At 32.4% G+C, this 13,891-nt stretch overlaps 1 protein-coding gene and 1 long non-coding RNA gene across 2 annotated transcripts in view; both read left to right on the top strand.

Moving 5' to 3' along the window:
* Positions 1-437, top strand: part of LOC111691298 — a 185,647-nt gene extending 185,210 nt beyond the window's left edge. Inside the window, exon 3 of the long non-coding RNA XR_002762958.1 lies at positions 221-437. This is a non-coding gene — a long non-coding RNA (uncharacterized LOC111691298). The remainder of the gene's footprint in view (positions 1-220) is intronic.
* Positions 438-524: 87 nt separating this feature from the next.
* Positions 525-13,891, top strand: part of LOC108905276 (metabotropic glutamate receptor 1) — a 148,402-nt gene continuing 135,035 nt past the window's right edge. The window contains exon 1 of the mRNA XM_023454406.1: positions 525-972. The gene's annotated coding sequence lies outside the window, so the exon portion shown is untranslated. The remainder of the gene's footprint in view (positions 973-13,891) is intronic.

Consider the following 13,891-nt stretch of genomic DNA (forward strand, 5'->3'; position numbering starts at 1 on the left):
CCTAGAGAACTTTTTAGTACCCCTTATATATTAAGCTTCGGACTTTTTCGGAAGTTTGCGTTATATTACATATATTATTGTTTATTTTTTATATTATAATGTTGAAATACTTTAGAATATAAACTGTTTTATGTTTAATTTTCAAAGTTCTTAACTATTGAAGAAAACTTATTTCAATTAAAACCTGTAGTCTTGACACTATATGAGCTATTTGTTTCAGAATAACATAAAGATGAGGACAGTTCATCGCCCAGAAAATAAGTGCAACAAAAAGGAGAACGATGAATGGAAATTGGTACGCAACACTACTACTAGCCATCGTACTGACGCAACTACCTGATAAAGCCGAAAACACCGACCAGGACAAACGCGTCTCGGCGTTCGTCAACGGGGATTTCATAATAGGCGCTTTGTTTCCCCTCCACGAAAGGCCTTCCTCAAAGAAAAGACTTATAGCCAGCCTGGGCTTAAAGTGTGGGGTTATCAGAGAACATTACGGCATTCAAAGGGTGGAAGTCACCTTCCAAACATTGGACAAAATTAACCGAGACCCGAATTTATTGCCGAATCTGACGCTCGGGGTGGAAATCCGAGATGAATGTTGGAATGCCCCCGTGGCCCTGCAGCAAAGTATCGAACTCATCAGGGACGCTATCACGCCGGTGTCTCCGATAGATTCTTGTCCTGGCAGCGAAGGGTCCGACTCGACTCTCAACCAGGCGGATAGCAGGGGGCCCTTGATTGGGGTGGTGGGACCAGGCTCCAGTTCGGTGGCTCTGCAAGTGCAAAATTTGCTGCAGCTCTTTCACCTGCCCCAGATCGGATATTCAACGACTTCTAAGGACCTCTCGGACAAAAGTCGATATAATTATTTCCTGAGAGTTGTCCCTTCCGATTATTATCAGGCGCAAGTTATTTTGGACATCGTTAGGTACTTTGGCTGGAAGTACGTTTCTGCTGTTAATACAGATGGTAAGTTATTTCTAGTTCAACTGAATTATTTCACGTTAAAAAACAAAAAAGACATCGAATTATTTCATGTTACTTAGGGTAACTTGAAATCTTGTATTTACAAAACTAACTTAACATTTTTCAATGTTGAAGGAAAACATTTTTATTCTTTACTTTATAAAAAAAGTAGTCATTGTACAGTGACCCTTTGAAAGTGGACGACTCTTATAAGCAAATTGTCTATAATTGGCCTTTGTGAAGCTGACTTGAAAATCTAAGGTTCAAATCGGCTGTCATTATATCAAATGTGTGTCTATCATACTAGTTCTAGTGAGCATTCCATTTTTCTTTGAGTTTAAATATGCTGTTCTTGCATGCATGCAGATCATCTGCAATGACCAACCATTCTGAAGTAAAGTTATAGCTCTCACTTTCTCTGGTTCCGTTAAACGCGGCATCTTAAATTACCAAGCAAATTACTAATGACACTGACATATAAAAACTTCATAACGTCATAATAAGAAAAGTAGACCATATCACATTAAAAAAATAAATTGTCCACTTTCAAAGGGCCGGCAGTGTACCTAAAAATTATATTTTCATTGAAATGTAAAAAACGTACGTTCGAGTTAAAATATACAGCGTGTATCAAGTACCGGGAACTTGATACAAAAAAGTCGAGTACAAATAGATGGGGTCAAAATAATATCAGTTCTGCATATAAATTTTATCCATACGGGCCTACGTTAACAAGTTACGGGCCATCAAAGTTGAAAATAAAAAAATATTTTTATTTACAGTGTCTAAGTTATTAACTTCAGCATGATGCAAATTTGGTGATCGATAACACATGCGTACAGCTTGTTTTTGATGTTGTAATGAAACTTCATCATGCCCAGAACGCCAGGGACGGACTATGCCCAACGGTTAACAATCCAGAATTTTTGCATAGATCACGATCATCAAAAATAAGTTCCCTGAATAATTTGCCAACGATAATACCTTCTTCGTTCAATTCGGTAAAATTAACAGTTTAGGAAATATATGTGATTTTATGTTACAGTGCACATCAAGCGGCGCCTCCACCATTTTTTGTTTTTAATTTTTAATTGGACATAATTACTATGTTAGAAATATTTTTAAAGTAAGAGCCTAGAAAATTTACCGTCTGCTAATGTAATTTTGACTAACAGAATTTGACGAATACGATTTGTACATGACACAAAATAGAAAAACAAAACAAAAATAAGTAATTTAAAAAATAATTTAATGGAAAGAAAACTATCAAAATACAGTTTCCACCGCCACGCACTTGCTAAGTCTACGAATATTATATGTTTGTACACGAAAAAGCATTTCTGGGGTAATAATTCAATAGGTCCATACGTTTTCGAGGAACGTCTGAATGCACATCAATATTTGGAGCATTTGCAGCCACTATTAAAACGATGTTCCATTAGACACCCAAAGAAACGTTTCGTTCATGCACGATAGAGCACCTCTCCATTTCAATATTGATTTAATTGAAATTATTTATACGTCGTGTTTAATAATAAATGGATTGAGAGAGAATGCACAATCTCATGGCCACTATGTTCTTCAGACTTTAACCCGATGGATTTCTTCCTGTGGGGATACCTGAAAAGTTTGGTGCACGCAACCTCAGTACATACAAGTAATGAATTGCTACAAAGAATTAATTTCCACTGTGATAATATTAGACATTGTCAAATTTTGTTAGTGAAAATTGCATTAGCACACAGTAAGATTTTCTAGGCTCTTATTTTAAAAATATGTACGGTTCAAACATAGTACCTAATTATGTAATTAAAAATGACAAAACAAAAATTGGTGGAGACGTCGCTCGATGTGCACTGTGACATAAAATCACAAATATTTCCTAAACTGTTAATTTTACCAAGAGGGTATTATCGGTGGCAAATTCTTCAGGGAACTTATTTTTGTTGCTAGCAGATTGCGATCGTCATCTATGCAATTATTCTGGGTTGTTAACCATTGGGCATAGTCTGTCCCTGGCATTCTGGGCATAATGAAGTTTCACTTACAACATCAAAAACAAGCTATACGCATGTGTTATCGATCATGCTGAAGTTAATCGTTTAGAGATTGTAAATAAAAATAACTTTTTAACCTTTGAGGGACCGTAACTTGTTAACGAAGGCCCGTATGAAAAAAATTTACATGAAGAACTGATATTATTTTGACCTCATCATGTGTGCTCAACTTTCTGTAATAAGTACCGGAACACCCTGTATATGATAACTGAACAATTTAGAAGAAAAATATGCGTGTAAATATTAATTTGAAATTAGAATTAGAATACCTGGAGAAAACGGTATGTTTAAGACAATACTACATTCTAATCACTATTCATTGAACATAGTTATAATTATTGTAAACATAAGTTTACCATTGGAAATTAAACAAATCGAATTAAATATAAATTTGGTCCAGTGATAATCTTACANGAAAATATTCAAATTGATAGCGGCGATATAGCGCTTTGACAGATGACGTTTAAGTTCATTTGCTATACGCTACGCCCTACGTCCAAATTTTCAGAAACAACTTGACCACGTTTTTATTTGAACGCTCGTTATCTCTAACATAGTAATTATGTCCAATTAAAAATGAAAAACAAAAATTGGTGGAGACGTCGCTCGATGTGCACTGTGACATAAAATCACAAATATATCCTAAACTGTTAATTTTACCAAGAGGGTATTATCGGTGGCAAATTCTTCAGGGAACTTATTTTTGTTGCTAGCAGATTGCGATCGTCATCTATGCAATTATTCTGGGTTGTTAACCATTGGGCATAGTCTGTCCCTGGCATTCTGGGCATAATGAAGTTTCACTTACAACATCAAAAACAAGCTATACGCATGTGTTATCGATCATGCTGAAGTTAATCGTTTAGAGATTGTAAATAAAAATAACTTTTTAACCTTTGAGGGACCGTAACTTGTTAACGAAGGCCCGTATGAAAAAAATTTACATGAAGAACTGATATTATTTTGACCTCATCATGTGTGCTCAACTTTCTGTAATAAGTACCGGAACACCCTGTATATGATAACTGAACAATTTAGAAGAAAAATATGCGTGTAAATATTAATTTGAAATTAGAATTAGAATACCTGGAGAAAACGGTATGTTTAAGACAATACTACATTCTAATCACTATTCATTGAACATAGTTATAATTATTGTAAACATAAGTTTACCATTGGAAATTAAACAAATCGAATTAAATATAAATTTGGTCCAGTGATAATCTTACAGTCTATAAATATGTCACCCTTACAGTTTGTCCAGATAGTGTACAAAGAGCATTAAAGTTGTAAAAATAAATCTAATAAGGGTGATTTTTAACATATACACCTGTTTTTTTTAATATCTAAATTTTTTTTAATTGTTGATTGATTGCGTCTTTTAAAAGTTATCTCAAAAAGAAACTTGGAAAATTACAATTTAATTTAAACCATCTCCAATGACAAGTTAACAAATCTGAAATAAAAGATGATTTTCATTGTGACACATGACAGACGACAATTTCTTTTATAGTTGACTCTTCTTGTCACCCATTCTAGACATTTCCGAATACTTTACAATTAGAAGTTTTTGCAGAATGAACCAGCTTGTGAATTTTTCATTCTTCTAATTAAATACCTCTGGGATTACATTTCAAGGAGAATTGTAGTCAGTAAATACTTATGTCCCACGGAGAATTTAAAAAAAACGTGGCATCTCTCATTAATTTACTTTTTATGGACAGAATCCTTTTCCTACTTCAACATTTCCCTGTAAATTAAGTATTATTCGTCGACACAATTTTCTGTAGAATCGTATACGTCAGCTTGATTTAATACGATATCCTATTTTATAAAATTAAACAACATAAAATTTTCAGCTATTTATAGATGTTCCTGTCTAATTTATAGTTTTAATTTCTGAAAGGTTAAAGATTCCTAGCGAGAAATTCAGCGAAGAAATACATAACTCTGCTGGATGGGCGTAATTTGATTTGCAGCGTTTTTCTTTTGCATCTGAGTTTAGAAAACCTGTCTTATCGCCTTTAGACGAGCGCTAAAACGATTTGTACTTTTTTATCATTCAATCAAATATTTAAATACATTTTTCTGATTTTAAAATGTACCTTATTTATTCTACGACTAAGTAGTTAAATTCGTTTATGCGAAAAGGTAAATATAACTGAATGAAATATTTTTCACATATTATACAAAATATGTGTATCCAAAAATTAATAATGAAATGAAAAATATAATATAAAATTGTTTAGTTATTCTTAAAGTTATAAGATTGATTAAGGTGAAATAACAAATTTTATGCAGCTTTTTTATTTGTTTTTGCTCTTGACGCGTCAAAAGTTTATTAAAATGGGAACAATTATTAAAATCGAGTTGTTTTCTCAGTGCAAGTTTTATATTTATTCGTTTTAATTAAATATTAATTCAACTGGAAATCAGTTCTGCTAAAATGACCAAGATTTATGGTTTAACTTTATGATCACCATAGAAAGGTAATTAGTAATTAATTATAGCTTTATATACTTACCGAGTACGTAAAAATATACATATAACTTTTAGTAGAAGCTTCTTACATTTTGCAGTTTTGGGCTATAAACTTTTATGAGAAAGTTTTTAACTAGGAAAACTTTACAACTTAAGATTCTAGTCTTTTATGTTTTGAAAGGTTTTAAAGAATACGCCTCGTAAGAACTATTAATTTGTAACGAATAGGTCCTTTTACGTTTGCGATTATGTTGGTCCATTTCCGATAATGTGGGTCTATCCTTGTAAATGACAGAATCAATTCCTTTCGTTAAGCACCGACTCTTAGCAGTTCTATGTTCTCTGAGACTAACTTTCGAATATACGGTTACTGCTTAGACTTTATAGTTGCCAACTTCCAGTTACCGATTATCTGAATCATTCAGGATTCTATTTCTTAATTTTAACTTACACTTATAGGTATAATTAGTGTACTAGTTATAACTTCAATGAAAATACTTTTTCTGTTCATGAGCTTGTCCAAATTACCATTCCATTACCATGGAACAAAATACTCTCATGAAAAAAGTAATAAATTATACACCATTTTTTCTGATTATTGAATATGCATTTGTTATCTTCAAACTACTTGAACGAAAACTAAATAATGGCTATTACAACTTGCTCGTTGAAGAGTTTATTGTTATACATGTATGCATAACTAGTGAAATAACAAATGATGGTAGATGTTTCGTTTAATAAACTGCATCTCTCATAATGGTTATATCACCAGCATCAACAGTTATCGTAACGTAAATCTTTATATTAAAAAAAAAGTTGATAGGATTAATATGAAACGTGATTTTCGATATAATTTGTAGAATATAAATGTGTTACATTGATACAGTCTTATAATATAAATTGTATGTTATGTCTCTGATCAGTCTCTCAGTGAATAAACACTGTACCTATTATACAGGGTGTTTCAGTCTGAGTGACTTTAACCACAAATAGAACTCAATAAATAATTATTTTTCGCATCTCCGTTCTACTATGATTCATGTTGGTAGGTCTCACTTATACATGACGCACGCACAGGTTTAAAGGAAAAAAGTGTTTCGTAACAGTCCGTTACTACTTATTGATAGCCAGCCAGTTCATTTATTTGTGCCGCACGTGCAGGTCCTATTTGTTTTGTGTATCATTGTGCCTTGTGTAGTGTATTTATGCAAGAAAAGAATTTCCATGAATCCGAGATCAATCACACATAAGGGAAATATTATATTAATTATCCATTCCAGATGAGAAGGTATTTCATTAGAATTTTTCTGTTAGCCACCCTTGACTTGATAATACTAGCTCGTATACTATGGTACACGCAGAGCAGAGTTTTTAGACTAATTGAAATGCAAATTCCACCTTATATGGATTGTCTAGCTGATCATATTGTAGTTGTTTTTAATTATTTTGAACGCGAACATTTGTTTGCAGAATATACGGTCGTTTTAACCGTTTTAGTAGGGCATAGCCGCTTTGTTTTTTTGCCCGTATTCCATGCGACATGTAGAGAGTGATTTTCACTCCGCTTAAATGGAAAGTCTAGCTAGCCATATCGTAGTTGTTTTAACTACCTTGCCCGCAAACTTTTTGTTTGCCAAATATTTGGGGCAGTACGGTCGTTTTGACCGTCTTAACAGGGCGTAGCCGCTTGTTTTTTTGCCCGCATTCCATATGACAAGTAGAGAGTGGTTTTCACTCCGCTTAAATGGAAAGTCCAGCTAGCCATATTGTAGTTGTTTTAACTACCTTGCCCGCAAACTTTTTGTTTGCCAAATATTTGGGGCAGTACGGTCGTTTTGACTGTCTTAAAAGGGCTGAGCCGTTTTTGGTGTTTTGACCATGGACAATTTGTTTGCAGAATATTTTGGGGCACTATGCGATTGCTTTAATTCCACTAAATAAGGTCTAGTCGTATTGACTTTTTGTCTGCATTTCATGAAACATGTAAAGTGTGGGTTTCACTCTTTTTGCAAAGTCTATCTATCTCTAAGCATTTAGTAGTTATTTTAACCATGTCACCCATAACTTGTTTTAGACATTTTGGCGTAATTCTACTGCTATTTTTACCCTCTGAATACCATGGTATACACGCAAAGTGGATTTTTTCGTTCTAAAGGCTTCCTATTATAATTTTGCCTTGCTTACATAGCAAAATTTAAATAATCTGCTTAAAGCTACATTTTCAGAAGCAGTGATTGTACTGCGTTCCTAAAAAATAATTGTACTTATGTACAAATATAATGCATATTTTTTTTTGAGATAGATCGGAGTTATGTTAACCCCTTCTTTACTCTTACGGGGTCTTATTCAAAATAGCGAGTTAGTATATACTAATACTCACCACTCCCTTTTAATTCGAACAAAAATTAGAAATTTACAACATTTTACAGATGAGTGAATTAGGTGCTCAACAAATTAATGTCGTATTTAGTACGAGTTCCTGGAGATAGTTACGTCATATTAAACAGTGTAAAAGGCGAGTAATAAAATTAAGAGAGTATACCAAAAAACAAAGGGGGAGGGGCGGAAATTGTGAGCAGTATGGATAAGAAGAGCGATGTGAAGAAGAGTTTACTGGTAAAAGAAGCCTTTGATGTAGATAAAATAAAATTATTGAAAATACAGTACATGAAATTTAAAAATGAGTGCATTGTTTTGTCACTCAGTAGGTGCTATTCTACAATGAAACTTAATGCGAATTATACACGCAGTTTTGCTAATAATAATAACACCTTATATATTTTATTTGATTAAAATAATCTATATAGACATAGGTGTGTACGTACATGTACATATAAGTAAAAAAAAACATTCGATTACTAGGTATGGCACTATCATCAAACATGATGCATCAGAGTGATAATAGAAAATTTAATTGAGCAACTCTCTATACGTATATAAAAAAGAGACCGATCAAGTTTTGTTTTTTATACATACTGTTTCATTTATGACAGTGTATGAAAATATAGCAATTGAGGAGAGGACAAAATTAAGTGATAATAAGGGAACTTTCAATGAAGTATTAGGAAACAATTACGTAACGAAACCTTAAANAGCTAGCCATATTGTAGTTGTTTTAACTACCTTGCCCGCAAACTTTTTGTTTGCCAAATATTTGGGGCAGTACGGTCGTTTTGACTGTCTTAAAAGGGCTGAGCCGTTTTTGGTGTTTTGACCATGGACAATTTGTTTGCAGAATATTTTGGGGCACTATGCGATTGCTTTAATTCCACTAAATAAGGTCTAGTCGTATTGACTTTTTGTCTGCATTTCATGAAACATGTAAAGTGTGGGTTTCACTCTTTTTACATGCAAAGTCTATTTATCTATCTCTAAGCATTTAGTAGTTATTTTAACCATGTCACCCATAACTTGTTTTAGACATTTTGGCGTAATTCTACTGCTATTTTTACCCTCTGAATACCATGGTATACACGCAAAGTGGATTTTTTCGTTCTAAAGGCTTCCTATTATAATTTTGCCTTGCTTACATAGCAAAATTTAAATAATCTGCTTAAAGCTACATTTTCAGAAGCAGTGATTGTACTGCGTTCCTAAAAAATAATTGTACTTATGTACAAATATAATGCATATTTTTTTTTGAGATAGATCGGAGTTATGTTAACCCCTTCTTTACTCTTACGGGGTCTTATTCAAAATAGCGAGTTAGTATATACTAATACTCACCACTCCCTTTTAATTCGAACAAAAATTAGAAATTTACAACATTTTACAGATGAGTGAATTAGGTGCTCAACAAATTAATGTCGTATTTAGTACGAGTTCCTGGAGATAGTTACGTCATATTAAACAGTGTAAAAGGCGAGTAATAAAATTAAGAGAGTATACCAAAAAACAAAGGGGGAGGGGCGGAAATTGTGAGCAGTATGGATAAGAAGAGCGATGTGAAGAAGAGTTTACTGGTAAAAGAAGCCTTTGATGTAGATAAAATAAAATTATTGAAAATACAGTACATGAAATTTAAAAATGAGTGCATTGTTTTGTCACTCAGTAGGTGCTATTCTACAATGAAACTTAATGCGAATTATACACGCAGTTTTGCTGATAATAATAACACCTTATATATTTTATTTGATTAAAATAATCTATATAGACATAGGTGTGTACGTACATGTACGTATGTGTATATAAGTAAAAAAAAAACATTCGATTACTAGGTATGGCACTATCATCAAACATGATGCATTAGAGTGACATATTATTATAGAAAATTTAATTGAGCAACTCTCTATAAGTATATAAAAAAGAGACCGATCAAGTTTTGTTTTTTATACATACTGTTTCATTTATGACAGTGTATGAAAATATAGCAATTGAGGAGAGGACAAAATTAAGTGATAATAAGGGAACTTTCTATGAAGTATTAGGAAGCAATTACGTAACGAAACCTTAAATGAAGTATTAGGTTAGAAGAAGAGTAGCATGACAGTATGAATAAAAATGTTAATATTAACCAGAGTTACAACCTAAGAAGCGTACGAAATTTATAAAAGTTAAAAAATATATACTGTAAGGAACATTTGACCTATTTTCACTCAGTTTCACTCAATAATGTATCAATTTCTGTCACTCGATTGAGTGAAATTTTCCTCTATTAGTATGAGTAAATACAACTAAAATTTTATGAGTAAAACTATCGGTTCAAATATTATCAAAAATGTGTAGAGTTGTCAAGGTGCCCAGTATTGACTGAAAATGTGCTTAATAATGTCACCCAATGGATTTCACTCAGATCGATTTATTTAGTGTATATCTAGGTATATGCCTGTACATATAAATATATAATTTACCAAGTATAGAATTGTGTTGATTGTGGCCAAACAAATCAAAAAGTTGCATCTGTTAAGATGAACTACATGCCATTTGAAGGTATAATACACAAATTATATTAGTACAAGCAATATCGCAATATTCATATCTAAAAACTACATCAATGACAGACAAAATCAAAAGGATGTTTAGGAAGTTTAAAATATAAGTTCAGATATTTAGTTGCTTCCTTTGGCTGAAAATTAATGTCTTGATCTAATTTGTCATGGATATATTAAACCAATTAGCAAAATGAATATAGCAAAAACTGGCAACTGCATATTACTTGGAGAGGCATTCAATTAGTGGCCATATACCAATGCCATTCAGAGACAAAGTTGTAAAAAATGGCTTTCTTTAAGAATGTTTATTCAACATACTGTAACTTTATAGTTACGTTCTTTGGGCTATGAATCAAAGAAAAATTTGGCTTTCACATATCAAAGCAACAATTAATATCACACTTATATAACAAGTATACATCAAATATCACGAAATAGATAACTACATTTATATGTGTCTTATATCTATTATATACATTGACTTGAATTTGAATTAAAGTCCAAAGTAAAAATTTCGGTCATACTAAGTTACTGCTGTTTCTGAAACAAAATATCAAGACGAAATTCAAAACGTCTCAAATAGCTACAGTTCTTTTATTTCCCAATGGTACTCTATCTAAATTATCTTAAAAATGTAAACCTATTGCTTCCCTTTTTTCTGTAATAATATTTATATAGAAAGGGGTTAAATATTGCACCCTCTTTATGTCATGAGTACCTGAGCATGCGCAGTCACCATCATTAAGGAAAAAGCGGTGCTGCAATCTGCTCCCAGGTGACGCATTGGACATGCTGTTAGTAGCAAAGTTTAGTAGGGCTAGGGTTAGTACATACTAATGGCTATAATCTTTCTGATGTCCTGAGGTGATAAAAATTCTATCCCCAGGAATTTGTGATTTATCACCATTAAGCATTCATAGTATCAAANAGTAAATACAACTAAAATTTTACGAGTAAAACTATCGGTTCAAATATTATCAAAAATGTGTAGAGTTGTCAAGGTGCCCAGTATTGACTGAAAATGTGCTTAATAATGTCACCCAATGGATTTCACTCAGATCGATTTATTTAGTGTATATCTAGGTATATGCCTGTACATATAAATATATAATTTACCAAGTATAGAATTGTGTTGATTGTGGCCAAACAAATCAAAAAGTTGCATCTGTTAAGATGAACTACATGCCATTTGAAGGTATAATACACAAATTATATTAGTACAAGCAATATCGCAATATTCATATCTAAAAACTACATCAATGACAGACAAAATCAAAAGGATGTTTAGGAAGTTTAAAATATAAGTTCAGATATTTAGTTGCTTCCTTTGGCTGAAAATTAATGTCTTGATCTAATTTGTCATGGATATATTAAACCAATTAGCAAAATGAATATAGCAAAAACTGGCAACTGCATATTACTTGGAGAGGCATTCAATTAGTGGCCATATACCAATGCCATTCAGAGACAAAGTTGTAAAAAATGGCTTTCTTTAAGAATGTTTATTCAACATACTGTAACTTTATAGTTACGTTCTTTGGGCTATGAATCAAAGAAAAATTTGGCTTTCACATATCAAAGCAACAATTAATATCACACTTATATAACAAGTATACATCAAATATCACGAAATAGATAACTACATTTATATGTGTCTTATATCTATTATATACATTGACTTGAATTTGAATTAAAGTCCAAAGTAAAAATTTCGGTCATACTAAGTTACTGCTGTTTCTGAAACAAAATATCAAGACGAAATTCAAAACGTCTCAAATAGCTACAGTTCTTTTATTTCCCAATGGTACTCTATCTAAATTATCTTAAAAATGTAAACCTATTGCTTCCCTTTTTTCTGTAATAATATTTATATAGAAAGGGGTTAAATATTGCACCCTCTTTATGTCATGAGTACCTGAGCATGCGCAGTCACCATCATTAAGGAAAAAGCGGTGCTGCAATCTGCTCCCAGGTGACGCATTGGACATGCTGTTAGTAGCAAAGTTTAGTAGGGCTAGGGTTAGTACATACTAATGGCTATAATCTTTCTGATGTCCTGAGGTGATAAAAATTCTATCCCCAGGAAGTTGTGATTTATCACCATTAAGCATTCATAGTATCAAAGAATGTATATATAATCCTCGTGTTTGTATAATCTGTACTTTACGCCAGTCCTCAGTCAAAACCTAAAAAGCTGCAAGTACTTCCACATTACCAAACTGGTAAAGGAGCGACGATTTCTAATGTTCCATAAACAAAAAAAAGAATGTATACACATGTAAATATATTTATTTTTCTTTATGAATTACTTTAGTTTACTTCTCCCATTTGGAGATCACAATAAAACATCAATATCACCAAAATTTTTGGTCGATATGGAAATAGAAAAAAAAAAGGACATTATGCTTGCTACCAAATATATGTAAATATAGTATTGGTGTACATAAAAGAATTTAAATCATGATTATACTTATAACACACATAACACTCTTATTCCACCCTTAATAATTACTAAAAGTATCCTATAAATTAAAGTTATTGCGAAAACCTACAGCAAGTATTCCGTGACTTGAAATCCTAACTTGGTTCTACTTCTTTTGTGAAAAATATAATTTTTGGAAATGCTACCATTTGTAAAAAGATATAAAACCTAAACTCGTTTCACTTCTTACTTTTGCGTAAGCAGATGGAGTATGAACAATTTGGAAAATACAAAATTATCAAATCAAAATGATAACTGAAAGAGAAATTTCAGAAATATCTTTTGTCGAACTCTATAGTAAAAAACAGTATTTTTCTAATATTTTCTTTATTATAAAATGACCTGGAATTGTGCATTATTACAACATTGTTCTTTGAAACGAAAATGTTGACCTAGGTATAACAAAATATACAGGGTAGCCCATCGAAAATGTACCGCAAGGCATTACAGGGTAGTAAAGAACTTTTCGGCAATATCTAAAAACAGATCAAATTTGTTTCTGAGGGGGACAACTTTTGGCTCAAAAAACATACCAAAATCTTCAACCCCCTAAGTGGGGGTGCTATCCCCTAAATTTTTTCAAATGGGAATGGGGGTCAAGTGGGGGGTCATTAGAAAGGGCTTTTAATTCTCTATACATCGATTCTTACTTTTTGAAAATCGATTCATTATTTTAGAAAATATGCAGCTTTGAAAATACGAACAATATTTTTGACGAGAAATGCGAAAATCGATTTAATTTTACTTCAAAACTTACGGTATTAGTCAAGTAAATGCTGAAAATGTTGTCCGCCAACTTGCATACAATGATACAGGTTGTCTTCAAACCGTTGTCGAACATTCTGGAGCACTTGCGGTGTTACTTCGCGACATACATTAATGATTCGTCCTCGCAGATCTTCCAAGGTATCAGGTGGAGTGCTGTAAACTTTGCTTTTAATGTGCCCCCAGAGAAAGAAATCTAAAGGATT

Source organism: Anoplophora glabripennis, unplaced genomic scaffold (genome assembly GCF_000390285.2).
Source record: "Anoplophora glabripennis isolate ALB-LARVAE unplaced genomic scaffold, Agla_2.0 scaffold258, whole genome shotgun sequence".
Classification (NCBI taxonomy): domain Eukaryota; kingdom Metazoa; phylum Arthropoda; class Insecta; order Coleoptera; family Cerambycidae; genus Anoplophora; species Anoplophora glabripennis.